We start from the raw sequence: 14,357 nt of genomic DNA on the forward strand, positions 1-14,357 counted from the left end.
TGTCAGCAAGCTTGTATGTTCCTTTCTATGTGTGCATAGGTTTTCTCTGGGTGCACTGGACATCCAAAGACATGCCCATCATTGTAAATTGCCCCATGATTAGGTAAGGGTTAAATCAGCAGGCTGCTAGACAGTGTGGCTCGAAGGGCCAAAAGTGCCATTTCCATGTTATATCTCTAAATAATAAATAAAAACAAGGTAACGTGTCTTAATAACTACAGCTCAGCAGCTTTAACATCCACCATCACAAAGTGCTTTAGGAAGCTGGTCACGGCACGCATTAACTCCGGCCTTCCAGGAAATCTTGATCCACTACAATTTACCTACTGCCGAAACAGGCCTACAGTGGACACCATCTCCCTGGCACTACACTCATCTGTCAGACAATTATTTATTGACTACAACTCTCACTTTAATACTACAATTCCAAGCAAACTCATCACCAAACTCTGAGACTTGAGGGTCAACACCTCCCTCTGTAACTAGATTCTCGACTTCCTGACCAACAGACAAGCCAGTAAGGACAGGGAGCAACACCTCCGCCATGATTATTCTCCACACTGGTGCTCCATAAAGTTGCGCCCATAGCTTCCTGTACAGTTATGACTACGTGGCCAGATACTACTCGAACTCCATCTACAAGTTTGCGGGTGATTCCACTGTCGTGGGCCATATCTCAAATAACGATGACTTGGAGCAGAGAAAGCATACAGAAAGCTTGGCAACATGGTGCCATGACAACGCCCTTTCCCACAGTGTCAGCAAAACAAAAAAGCTAGTCATTGACTTCAGGGGTGGGGGGAAGGTGGTGTTGGAGGGGTGGTGCACAAGCTCCTGTCTACCTCAATGGTTTTGAGATTAAGAAGGTTGAGAGCTCCAAATTCTTGGGAGTGAACTTCCCCAATACCCTGTCCTGTTACAAGCATGTAGATGTCATGGCCCAGAAAGCTCAACACCACTGCTTCATCAGGAGTCTAAAGAAATTTGGCATGTTTCCATTTACTGTTACCAATTTTTATCAATGCACGATAAAAATTGTTCCACCTGGATGCACTGCAGGTCAGCACATCATGGAAAGCAGCCTCCCCGCCACAGACTCTGTCGAAACTCCTTACTGACTCAGATCCCAACCACCCTAGACATTCTGTCTTCTCAACTCTTCCATCAGGCAGAAGATATGAATGCCTGAAAGCACACACCACAGGCTGAAGGCCAGCTTCTGCCCAATTGTTATAAGACTTTTAAATTTTTTTCTTAGACCATAAAATCATAGGACTTAGGTACAAAATTTGGCCATTAGGCCTTTTGAGTCTGCTCTGCCATCCAATCATGGCTGATTTATTTTCCTTCTCAACCATTTTCTACTGCCTTCTCTCTATAACTTTTGATACGCTTACTAATCAAGAACCTATCAATCTATCAATGCTGTTGACTGGAGTACAGCGCAGACGCAGCAGAAGTGTTCCTGCACAAGTCCGGCGAAGAGCATTAAAAAGCAGGAAGTTTTTTCAATAGGAGACAATTGGAATACTGCGTAGACACAGTAGAAGCAGCCCCGCCCAAGTCTGGCGAACAGCTTTAAAAACCCAGTCTCCATAAAAGGGAGGTGCCATCTAGCAGAATGGTCATCGTAGGAGGTGTCTGAGTCAGACTGGTAAGGCTTTGGCGAGAACAGGCAGAGGCAAGTTAAGTAGGTAAGTTCATTCCTTACTTCTCATTTCTTTTTTCTTATTTAACTCTTGAGAAAAGAGGGGGTATGTCTACAGGGCCAGTGTTCTGTTCTGGGATTTCTGGGAGACTACCAGCCTCCCCGATGGCTGCATTTGCACCTGGTGCATCGAGATGCAGCTTCTTCTTGATGTATTAAGGAACTGGGGCTACAGCTTGATGACCTTCAGCTTGTGAGGAAAAGTGAACAGGTGACAGACAGGAGCTACAGGGAGGGAGTCACCCTGGGGCTACAGGAGACAGATAAATGGATGACTGTCAGGAGAGGGAAGGGAGGATGTCAGATAGTGGAGAACACCCCTGTGGCCGTCCCCCTCAACAGTAAGTATCTATATTGAGTACTTTGGGGGGGGGGGCTACCTCTGGCACTGAGTTTGGCCCTGTGGTTCAGAAGGGTAGGAAACTGAAGAGGATGGCAGCCATAAAAGGGACTCGAAAGTTAGGGGGAAAGATATGCGATTCTGTGGACATGAAAAAGAAGCACGAGTGATTGTTTGCCTCCCAGGTGCTAGGGTCCACGAAAGAGAGGGTGAGTAGTCAGAAGTCGTGGTACATATTCGTATCAGAACATAGGTAGGGATAGGAAGGAGGTCCTGAAAACAGAATAGAGGGAGTCAGGAAGGAAGCTGAGAAGCAGGGCTTCAAGGGTAGTAATCTCAGGATTGCTGCCCGTACCACGCGACGTTGAGGATAGGAATTGAATGCGGTGGTGGATAGATGCGTGGCTGAAGAATTGGAGCGGGGGCAGGGATTCAGATTTAGACCATAAGACTATAAGACAAAGGAGCAGAATTAGGCCATTTGATCCAATGAGTCTGCTCTGACATTTAACCATGGCTGATCCTTCTTTCTCCTCCTCAACCCCAGTTCCCGGCCTTCTCCCCGTAACCTTTGATGCCATGTCCAATCAAGAACCTATCAATCTCTGCCTTAAATACACCCAATGACCTGACCTCCACAGCTGCATGTGGCAACAAATTCCACAAATTCACCACCCTCTGGCTAAAGAAATTTCTACACATCTCTATTTTGAATGGGCGTCCGTCCATCCTGAGGCTGTGCCCTCTTGTCCTAGACTCTCCCACCATGGGAAACATCCTTTCCACATCAACTCTGTCTAGTCCTTTCAACATTCGAAAGGTTTCAGTGAGATTCCCCCCTCATCCTTCTAAATTCTAGCAAGTACAGACCCAGAGCCATCAAACGTTCCTCGTATGATAACCCTTTCACTCCTAGAATTATCCTTGCGAATATCCTCTGGACCCTCTCCAATGCCAGCACAGCTCTTCTAGGATGAGGAGCCCAAAACTGTGCATAATTCTCAATGTGAGGCCTCAGCATCACATCCCTGCTCTTGTATACTAGACCCTTTGAAATGAATGCTAACATTGCATTTGCCTTCCTCACCACTGACTCAACCTGCAAGTTAACCTTTAGGGTGCTCTGCACAAGGACTCCTAAGTCCCTTTGCATCTCAGATTTTTGGATTTTCTCCCCATTTAGAAAATAGTCCACAGATTTATTTCTACTACCAAAGTGCATGACCATGCATTTTCCAACCTTGTATTTCATTTGCCACTTTCTTGCCTATTCTCCTAATCTGTCTGTCCTTCTGCATCCTACCTGTTTTCTCAATATTACCTGCCCCTCCACCAATCTTCATATCATTTGCAAACTTGGCAACAAAGCCATCTATTTCATCATCTAAATTATTTATATACAGCATGAAAAGAACTGGTTCCAACACCGACCCCTGCGGAACACCATTAGTCACTGACAGTCAACAGATAAGGATCCTTTTATTCCCACTCGCTGCCTTCTTCCAATCAGCCAATGCTATAACCATCTTAGTAACTTTCCCGTAATATCACAGGCTCTTAACCTGGTAAGTAGCCTCATGTGTGGCAAGGGCCTTCTGAAAGTCCAAATATACAACATCCACTGCATCCCCTTTATCTATCCTACTTGTAACCTCCTCAAATAATCCCAACAGGTTCGTCAAGCAGGTCTTTCCCTGAAGGAAACCATGCTGACTTTGTCCTATGTCACCAATACTCCATCACCTCATCCTTGACAATTGACTTTAACATCTTCCCTACCACTGAGGTCAAGATAACTGGTTTACTTCTGGATAACTGGGACCTCTTTTGGGGCAGGTGTACAAAAGGGGAGGGTTGCACTTGAATCCAAGGGAACCAATATTCTTGTGGGCAGGTTTACTAGAGCTCTTGGGAGTGGTTTAAACTAACATGGCAGGGAAATGAAACCAGTACAATAGAACTGAGGATGAGTCAGCAGGTTTACAAGTAGATGATGGATGTAATATAAACGTAAGAAAGAACAAACCAATGATTGGGTACAAATGCAGACAGAGCAAAGAGTTAAGCTGGACCACAGAGGCAAAATTCAAAAGGGCAAAGAGTGCAGGACTGAAGGTGCTGTATTTAAATACATGTAGCATTTGGAATAAGATGGATGAACTGGTGGCGCAATTGGAGTTTGGTCGATATGACATTGTCAGCATCATTGAGTCATGGCTGAAAGAAGGCTTATATGCAGCCACATGCGGCTTTATATCAAAAGGACAGGCAGGAAGGCACAGGCTGTGGTGTGGATCTGTTGGTAAGAGATGAAATTACCCCTTTTGAAGGAGGTGACACAGGGCCGGAGACTGTTGAATCTTTATGGGTGGAGTTAAGAAACTGCAGGGGTGAAAAAGCATGATGGGAATCATATATAGGTCTCCAAATGGTGACAACATGTGTGGCTGAGATTGCAAAGGGAGCTGGAAAAGGCATGTAATGTGGGTAATATCACAATGGTAATGGGGGACTTCAATATGCAAGAGGATTGGGAAAATCATCTTGGTGTTGGATCACAAGAGAGGGAATTTGGTGAATGCCTATGAGATGGCTTTTTAAAGCAGCTTGTGCTTGAGCGTACTCGGGGAATGGCTAGCTTAGACTGAGTATTGTGTAGTAACCCAGATCTTATTGGGGAGCTTAACATAAAGGACTCCATAGGATGATTGAATTCATACTGCAATTTGAGAGGGAGAAGCATAAGTCACGTCTATCAGTATTGTAATGAAATAAAGGGATTTACAGAGATATGAGGGAGGAGCTTGCCCAGGCAGATTGGAGGAGGACACTGGCAGAGCAGAGATGGCTGAAGTTTCTGGGAATAGTTCACAAGGTGCAGGATAGATATGTCCCACAGAAGAAGAAATTCTCAAATGGTAGGGGTAGGTGACTGTGCCTGACAAGGGAAGTTAAGTACTGCGTAAAAGCCAAGGAGAGGGCATATAAAGTGAGTAGTAAGTTGGATGATTGGGGAGCTTTTAAAATCCAACTAAAGGCAACTAAAAAGCCATTAAGAAGGGAAAAGATGAAATATGAGGGCCAACTAGCCAATAATATAAAGCAGGATACTTAAAGTTTTTTTTCAGTTATATAAAGGGTAAAAGGGAGGTGAGTGTTGATATTGGACCACTTGAAATGATGCTGATGAGGAGAGTAATGGGGAAGGGGAAGCAAAGAAATGGCAGATGAATTTAATGGGTATTGTGCATCTGTGTTCACTGTGGAAGACACTAGCAGTGGGTCAGGGAGCAGCAGTGAGCGCCATTGCTATTACAAAGGAAAAAGTGGTAGGTAAACTCAAAAGTATTTTGGTGGATAAGTCACCTGGACCAGATGGACTATATCCCAGAGTCCTAAAGGAGGCTGCTGAAGAGATAACAGATGCATTGGTCATGATCTTTCAAGAATCGCTTGATTCTGGCATGGTTCCAGAGGAATGGAAGACTACAAATGCAACTCCACTCTTTAAAAAGGGAGGAAGGCAAAAGAAAGGAAATTATAGGCCAGTTTGCCTAAACTCAGTGGCTGGGAAAGTGTTGGAGTCTATTATTAAGGATGAGGTTTCGGGGTACTTGGAGACTAATGATAAAATAAGTCCAAAGTCAGCGTTGATTCTGTGAAGGGAAATCTTGCCTGACAAACCTGTTAGAATTTTTCAAGGAAGTAACAAGCATGGAGGACAAAGGAGAGGCAGTGAATATCATTAACCTGGAGTTTCAGAAGGCATTTGATAACGTGGCACATATGAGGCTGCTTAACAAGATAAAATCCCACGGCATTACCGGAAAGATTCTGGCATGGATAGAAGAATGGCTGACAGGCAGGAAGCAGAAAGTGGGAATAAAAGGAGCCTTTTCTGGTTGGCTGCTGGTGACTAGTGGTGTTCCTCAGGGGTCAGTATTGGGACTGCTGTTTCTCACATTATTTGTCAATGATTTTGATAATAGAATTGATGGCTTTGTGGCAAAGTTTGCAGATGATACGAAGATGGGTGTAGCAGTAGGAAGTGCTGAGGAAGCAATGCGATTGCAGCTGGGCAGATCTTGGACAAATTGGAAGAATGGGGAAAAAGTGGTAGATGGAAGACAATGCTGGGAAATGTATGATAATGCAGTTTGGTAAAAGGAACAATAGTGCAGACTATTATCTAAATGGGGAGAAGGGTCAAACTTCAGAGGTGCAGGGGAACTTTGGAGTCCTCATGCAAGACTTCCAGGACTCCTGGAAGGTTAATTTACAGGTTCAGTCTATGTAAAGAAGGGAAACGCAATGTTGGCATTTATTTCAAGGTGAATAGAATATTAATGCAAGGAGATAATGCGGAGGTTTTATAAGACACTAGTCAGGCCGCATTTGGAGTATTGTCAACAGATTTGGGCCCCATATCTCAGAAAGGATGTGTTGTTATTGGAGGGAGTCCTGAGGAGGTTCACAAAGATGATTCTGGGAATGAAGGGGTTAACATATGAGGAGTGTTTGGCAGCTTTGGGCTTGTACTCACTGGAATTTAAAAGCGTGCAGGGGAATCTTACTGAAACCTATTGAATGTTGAAAGGACTAGGTAGGATGGATATGGAGAGGATGTTTCCTATGGAGGGGGTATCCAGAACTAGAAAGCACAGCCTCAAAATTGACGGTGACCTTTTAGAACAGAGGTAAGGAGGAAATTTTTTAGTCAGAGAGTAGTGAATCTGTAGAATGCTCTGCCGCAACCTGCGGTGGAGGCCAAGTCTGTGGGTATATCTCGGGCTGAAGTTGGTAGTTTCCTGATCGGTCGGGGTATCAAAGGATATGGTGAGAAGGCAGGTGTATGGGACTGAGTGGGATCTGGGGTCATCCATGATGAACTAGTGAACTATACTCAATGGGCTGAATGGCCTAATTCTGCACCAATGTCTTAATGTCTAATCTCCTCTTTAAATATACCCAATCTCTTAGACTCCACAGCCACCTGTGGCAATGAATTCTACAGATTAACCACCCACTTGTTAAAGAAATTTCTCCTCATCTCTGTTCTGAAGGATCTCCCTCTAATCTGAGGCTGCACCCTCTGTTCCTAGATTCACCAACTATTGGAACTATCTTCTCTATATCCATTCTATCTAGACCTTTCAATATTCAGTAGGTTTCAAAAAGATCCCTCAAGCATTCTTCTGAACTCCAGTGAGTATAGAACCATTCTCCCAAATGCTCCTTATACATTCAATCACAAACAAGAGAAAATCTGCAGATGCTGGAAATCCAAGCCACACACCTTTGGAAGAACTGGATGGAAAAGAGTACAGTTGACAATTCGGGCCAAGACCCTTCGGTTCTGATATTAAATGGAACCAGTGACCATTATGTTGGAGCCAGAAAGTCTTGCCGAAGGGCTTTGGCCCAAAATGCCGACTGTACTCTTTTCCATAGATGCTGCCTGGCCTGCTGAGTTCCTCCAGCATTTTGTGTTTACTCCTCATACATTAGTGCCTTCATTCTTGGGGTTATCATCATAAACCTCTTCTGAACCTTCCAATACCAGCATATGCTTTCTTACAAAGGGGCCAAAACTGCTCACCAAATGTTGTCTGACCAATGCCTTATAAAGCCTCAGCATTACATCCTTACTTTTGTATTCTAGTCCTCTTGAAGTAAATGCTCACATTGTATTTGTCTTCCATACTACTGACTCAACATGTAAGTTAACCTTTGGGGAATCCTGCAGTAGGATTCCCAAGTCCACTTGCACCTCTGATTTCTAAATTCACTCGTGTTTAGAAAGTAGTCTAAGCCCTTATTCCTTCTATCAAAATGCATGACCAGACACTTCCTTCTGCTTCTTCTTTGCCCATTTTCTCACTGGTCTAAATGGCTCTGCAGACTCGGCTTCCTCAGCACTACCAGCCCCATCCACCTACCTTTGCATCGTCTGCAATACCAGTTGGAGATGATGGACTCTTGACTTCACAACCTACCTCATCTTCATCTTGCACCTTGCTGTCTACCTTCACTGCCCTTTCTCTGCTGCTGCTGCACTTTATTCTGCATCCTGTTGCTGTTTTATTTTGTACTACCTCAATTGTGTAATGATGGATCTGTATGAACAGTATGCAAGACAAGCATTTCCCTCTACCTCAGTACATGTAACAATAATAATAAAACAAACCAAACCAAATTAGCATTTGATTGTTGGTTGTCCATTGTATCCAGTGATGACAGGGCACCCGAGTGGAAGAGTTCCTAAAGCAGGAAAGTCTTTGAACTTGGGCAGTTCCACTCTCTCGACCTCGGAAGTACAGGTCCAGTCCTACGAGTAGTCATCATGGCTGGGGTCTTCCATGGTTGCAGTAGATAACCATGACTTTGCCTGTGCCTTGTCATGCCCTTTGCACTCCATGAGGTACTGCAGAACTATCTTCCCAGGCGCTGGATTTCACTGTTGATCTCTTCCGCCTAGTCTACCGGAACTGACTTCACATGCGAGGACAGGCATATCTATTACATATTACATATCTACAGTATTTATTCATATATAATTATTTAAATTCATCATTTTGGATATGCCAGCATTATTTTATATCATAATTGGATGCATTAATATAATTGGTGGTTTTCCTTGGTTTACTAAAGAGAAGTGCCGTACAAATGAGTGCAAGTACAAGACAGTTTGAGAAGGAGCACAGTGCAGATTCTGTGGAATTTAGCTGAAGGGGACATATGATTGATGTTTAAGATATATATTTATACACACACACACACACACACATATATAGTTATATAAATTGGCGCAAAAAGCCAAGAAATGAAAAAAAAGAAAAAAATAGTGCGGTATTGTACATGGGTTCATTGTCCAGTCTTTAATATGATGACAGAGGGGAAGAAGCTTTTCCTAAAACGTTGAGTGTGTGGCTTCCTGCCCCTGCACCTCCGCCTTGATGGAAGTAATGAGAAGACAGCATGTCCTGGCTGATCAGGGTCCTTAACAATAGAGGCCACCTTTTGCAAGGCATCACCTTTTGAAGATGTCCTCAGTGGTCGGGAGGCTGGTGCCCATGATGGAGCTGGCTGAATTCTGCAGCTTTTTCTGATCCTGTGCAGTTGCCCCTCCATACCAAACTGTGATGAAACCAGTTAGGTAACCTCTGTGGTTCATCTGTAGAAATTTGCGAGAGTCTTTGGTGACATACAAAGCCTCCTCAAACCTCTAATGAAGGATAGCCACTGTCTTGTCTCCTTTGTAATTGCATCAATATATTGGGCCGAGGATAAACCTTCAGAGATATTGACAGCCAGGAACTTGAAAGTACTCATGCTTTCCATTGCTAATCCCTCAATACGGACTGGCAAGTGTTCCCTCAAATCCCTTTCCTGAAATCCATATCCAATTCCTTGGTCTTACTGATGTTGAGTACAAGGTTGTTGTTGCAACACCACTCAACCAGCTGATCTATCTCACTGTTATAAGTCTCCTCGTCACCATCTGAAATTCTGCCAACAATAGTTATGTTACTGGCAAGTTTATGGATTGTATTTGAACTGTGCCTAGCCACACAGTCATGGGTGTGGAGAGAGTAGAGTTGTGGGCTAAGCACACATCCTTGACATGCACCGGTGTTAATTGTCAACAAGGAGGAGGAGGAGATGTTACTTCCAAACAGCACTAGCTATGATCTCACTGCCCAGGAGCCCAAATATTATCTCCAGGAGAAGCAACACTTAGTTTGAAGTTCTTCAAATTTACGATGCTGTGAATTGCTGCTTACAATGTTGCACAGAGGGTATAAAAGACTGGCTGGATCATCTCCAGTAAAACATCTGCTCTCTGTCTACAAGCTTTTCCCTGTGATCCCAGTTAAGTGGTACCACTTTCTTTTTCTACTGTCAGATGAGAACTCTATTTCAATTTATATCTCCTCTAGATCTATCATATTGCTTCTTTACCATGTCTCATTATCACCTACTTTCAACTGGCTATGTCACACTTTTAGTCATTTAATGTTTCCTGCAACCTGCCCAGTCACAGAACTCCCATTTGGTCCTCTTCCCTCTTTCACTCAAACTAAGACCTGTTTATCACTAACCTGCCCTCTTCTGGTGAAGTGTGTGTGAAATGAGGGGGTAAGCTGGGCAGTAGATCCATGATCTCTCACAACCACCTGAAGACTATGAGGAACTGCCCTCCCTGAAGCAGCTTGACCTAAAGCATAAGCTCTGTTTCTCTCCATGGATGCTACCTGACAGCTGAGTATTTCTCTTTAAACGTGACTGCTTGCATCTTTGCTTCAGATCTATTGGGTTTGAAGAACGGGTCACTGGACTGTAAAATAGAGGAGGAAAAGACGAGAAGTGGTAATTAAACTCAAAAGACCAGGAACAAAGAAATGGGGGATATCTTTATCCATACCACCAGTCAAGGAGACTAAACTTTAACTCAAATACCTTCTTGCAACAAAGATCTTTCAACTCCAGATTTAACAACAACTGATCAGCATTAATTAGTTTGCACATGGGAGTTCCAAAAATCTATTGCTCTATTTTCCTAAAAGAAGTTCCCAACTTCATTCCTGAATCATCCATTTTTTATATTCTGCCCCTTGGTCTCAGAATCCCCAACCAATGTAAACAGTTTTAGCACCCTCCCTTGGTATCTTGAGCATCAAACAAATCTCCCCTTCACCTAAATTCCACAAAATTAAGAACTTAAGAAATAGGAGCAGGAGTAGGCTCCACCATTCAATAAGATCATGGCTGATCTGGTCATGGACTTATCTCTACCTGTATGCCTTTTCCCCATAACCCTTAATTCTCCTACTATGCAAAAATCTATCCAACCTTGTTTTAAATTAAAACTTCCACTCTGCAGCCTCACCTTGTATTTTTACCCTTGCTTTCACTACATCACATGCTGGTGGGTTGAATGGCCTCCTATGCCATAATAATTCTCTGAATCTGCACTGCACTCCTCCCCAAAATGTTTTGCACAGAATGGCTCACAGAGCTCCTTACGTGCTGTTCGGTATAAATGCACAGGAACATCTGCCCACTTGTATCCCAGGAACCTGAGTTCCATTTGCTTTTTACAAAATTTCTCTGCCAGTCCTGAATATTAATATGATCTGTGTACTCAAAGCCCAAATCTTTTTGAACCTTTGCTGCTAGTCTTGGCTTCTCTCATTCATCGAGCTGACTGGGTATTCACTCCCGGACCGTTGCCAAGGCAACACCTGGCTGGCTACAGTGTGGAGGCCTGCATATTGGAATAGACACTGGGAACGGCCTGGAAGTCCAATGTCAGAGGTCTAAGGCACTGCCCAAACCCTTGGCTTTATGCCAATCATATGGAACACAACACTACCCATGCACGTAGATATAGCGACCTTGAATGAAATATTACAGGCAAACGATCTTTTGTTGCATTTAATTCTAATATCAGTAATGAATTCCAATGACAAATACATTTTATTATTTGTTATTTTCAATAGATATTAATTAGTTTAATCAATTGTTTTTAAACATTTCTGACCAACAGAGACATTTGAAAAAGGACGTCAGGATGTCTGGGATGGGGCCTTGGGATCCACCACCTGAGGCCTAGTGGTTGCTCATTGATGACTATGTCAAATTGGATGCTGGCAGCAGTGAGACCTGGAGTGCCTGTCAAGCTAAAGGACCGCAACAGGTACGTGCAGCCAACTGTCATCTTCAGTGTTTCTGCTGCAAAAAGCTAGTTCTCACAGCATTCACACCCTGAACTTGAACTCGAGGGATAGCATGGGTGGTAAGAGTGGGACATGAGCTGCTTAAGCTACAACCTGACTTACTAATTTCCCGGTAATAAAGCACATCCATCTACGCTACTTACCAGGGCTGCCTATCATTATATCTGTGGAAACCATTCTATCCCATCATCTAAGTGATTTATAAACAAGGTGAATGATTGCAGGGCAAATATTTCCTTGCTGGACCCACTTAGTCACCTCCTGCCAACTGAGTATCTGCCCACTGTTCCTACTCTCAGGCTCCTGAAACACAGCCAACTTCCTAGCTGGGTCAATAAACTGTCTTCAGCTTTGTCTGGCAGTTCCCTAAGGGAGGTTTAGTCAAATCCCTTTTGGAAGTCTATTTAAAATCACCCATGGCCTTCCCCGTCCAAGTTCATTCAGGCTCATCAGATGCGGTTTGCTTTTGCGTATCTGTGCTGGCATATTATGATCAACTGACAGCCTTTAAGCACTTTAGCAACTTCCTAACAACCGATGATAGGTTAATGCATCTATAATTCCCTGGCTTTCGAGTTCAACTTTTCAAAATAGTGGATCGACACACCCAACTCTCCAATGCTAAGTGTATGGATAACTGTTTGGAAGATTATGCTCGTAATACCTGCAATATTCTCATAATTATAAAACCTTTATAATTATAAAACCTTCTACAACCTTTCATGTACCTCATCTAGTGCTGTGTATTTTGTTGCTCTTCAGTGCTACAATATTCTTCATCGTGGCATACTTGCTTCCACTGATTATGGCCAAGTGCCTCAAACCTATTCCATATTAGTTCTGTTGGGGTGTATAGGCTTTATTCAATGAGAGGCAAAGCATTCACCACGTTTTCCATTTCCAATCCACCATCATCAATTGACAAGGCATCCACACCACTCCTAACCACCCTCTTCGATATATAAAAAAGTTGATTTTAATTGTGTTTGCGCTGAAAAATAGACAACAACGAGCCCCTTTAAATGATAAGTCAAAGCTGCTCCTGTTAGGCAAAGTTAGAGCTATGTTTCTGTCAAATTCCAAAATATTGCGAGCATAATTGGTGAGCTGAATGATTAAAGAAGCATCACACAGGATGAATGAGTCGCTCTCCCTCTATCCCTTTGCTCTCTACTCCTGATCCACCTCATTCTTCCGAAAGACACTTCAGCCCCCGTCACTCTGTTTCAATAGACAATAGGTGCAGGAGTAGGTCATTCAGCCCTTCGAGCCAGCACCACCATTCACTGTGATCATGGCTGATCATCCACAGTCTGTACCCTTTTCCTGCCTTCTCTCCATATCCCTTCACTCCGCTATCTTTAAGAGCTCTATCTAACTCTTTTTTGAAAGAATCCAGAGAATTGGCCTCCACTGCCTTCTGAGGCAGTTTCATTCTACTCCTCCACCTACCAGCCCATCATCCACACACTTAGATTATGAGAACACTCAGTCCTCTTTTATTGTCATTTAGAAATGCATATATGCATTAAGAAATGATACAATGTTTCTCCAGAGTGATAGCACAGAAAACAGGACAGACCAAAGACTAACACTGACAAAACCACATAATTATAACATATAGTTACAGCAGTGCAAAGCAATACCATAATTTGATAAAGACGACCATGGGCACAGTAAAAAAAAGTCTCAAAGTCCCGAGTCCCCGATAGCAGACAGCAAAAGGGAGAAACTCCCTGCCATAAACCTCCAGGCACTGTCAACTTGCCGATACCTTGGAAGCAGCCAACCCTGAGTCCATCTGTCCGAAAACTCCGAGCTTCCAAGCAGCCTCTCCGATACCGCCTCCCGAGAGCCATCCTCTGCCGACGCCTTCGACCTCTGCCCAGCCGCTGAAACACACAAAGCCGAGGATTCGGGGCCTTCAGCTCCGGAGATTCCGGTTACCACACAGTAGCAGCGGCAGCGAAGCGGGCATTTCAGAAGTTTCCAGATGTTCCGCTGTGCTCTCATGTCTGTCTCCATCAAATCAGGATTGTGCACAGTCTCCTACTCGACAGATAATAGATATTCATCACCAAAGTGGCCACGCTTCTCCCACTTGTTCCACTCCTCCAGTGTACCCGTCTGCGATCCTCTCCTCCCTCCAATGATTCCATGCACCACCCTCCTCTCCTATCAGATGGCATCCTCTTCTCCCTGATATCACCTCCACCTACCACCTCCCAGCTTCCGTTCACTTCCACCATTCCCTTCTCCATCTGCACATGACCCTTCCTCACCCGAATCCACCTATTGCTTGCTAGCTCTTAATCTACACTTTCCCTCTACCTTTTTATAGTGGCTATCTCCCCTCCAATTTATAATGCATCTGAAGTGGGTCAACCTGAAACACGGACTGTCCATTTCCTTCTGCAGAAGCTGCCCAGCCCTAAAGATCTCCAGGCACCTTGTGTGCTAATCCAGATTCGGCAACTGCAGTCTTTTATTCCTCCAATGAAAGGAGTGTGATGGAACTAACAGGAATGCACATAAACCAAGTAAAGCAAAGCAGTGAATAGAACATTGT

The 14,357-nt window shown here is 43.8% G+C and overlaps 1 protein-coding gene and 1 long non-coding RNA gene across 3 annotated transcripts in view; one reads left to right on the top strand and one right to left on the bottom strand.

Moving 5' to 3' along the window:
• Positions 1-14,357, bottom strand: part of LOC134358433 (pro-neuregulin-3, membrane-bound isoform-like) — a 529,163-nt gene that overhangs the window by 379,012 nt on the left and 135,794 nt on the right. The window lies entirely within an intron of this gene.
• LOC134358434 (uncharacterized) overlaps positions 1,653-14,357 on the top strand; it is a 32,359-nt gene continuing 19,654 nt past the window's right edge. The window contains exons 1-2 of the long non-coding RNA XR_010020872.1: positions 1,653-1,694; positions 11,599-11,748. This is a non-coding gene — a long non-coding RNA (uncharacterized LOC134358434). The remainder of the gene's footprint in view (positions 1,695-11,598; positions 11,749-14,357) is intronic.

This window comes from Mobula hypostoma, chromosome 18 (genome assembly GCF_963921235.1).
Source record: "Mobula hypostoma chromosome 18, sMobHyp1.1, whole genome shotgun sequence".
NCBI classification, from domain to species: domain Eukaryota; kingdom Metazoa; phylum Chordata; class Chondrichthyes; order Myliobatiformes; family Myliobatidae; genus Mobula; species Mobula hypostoma.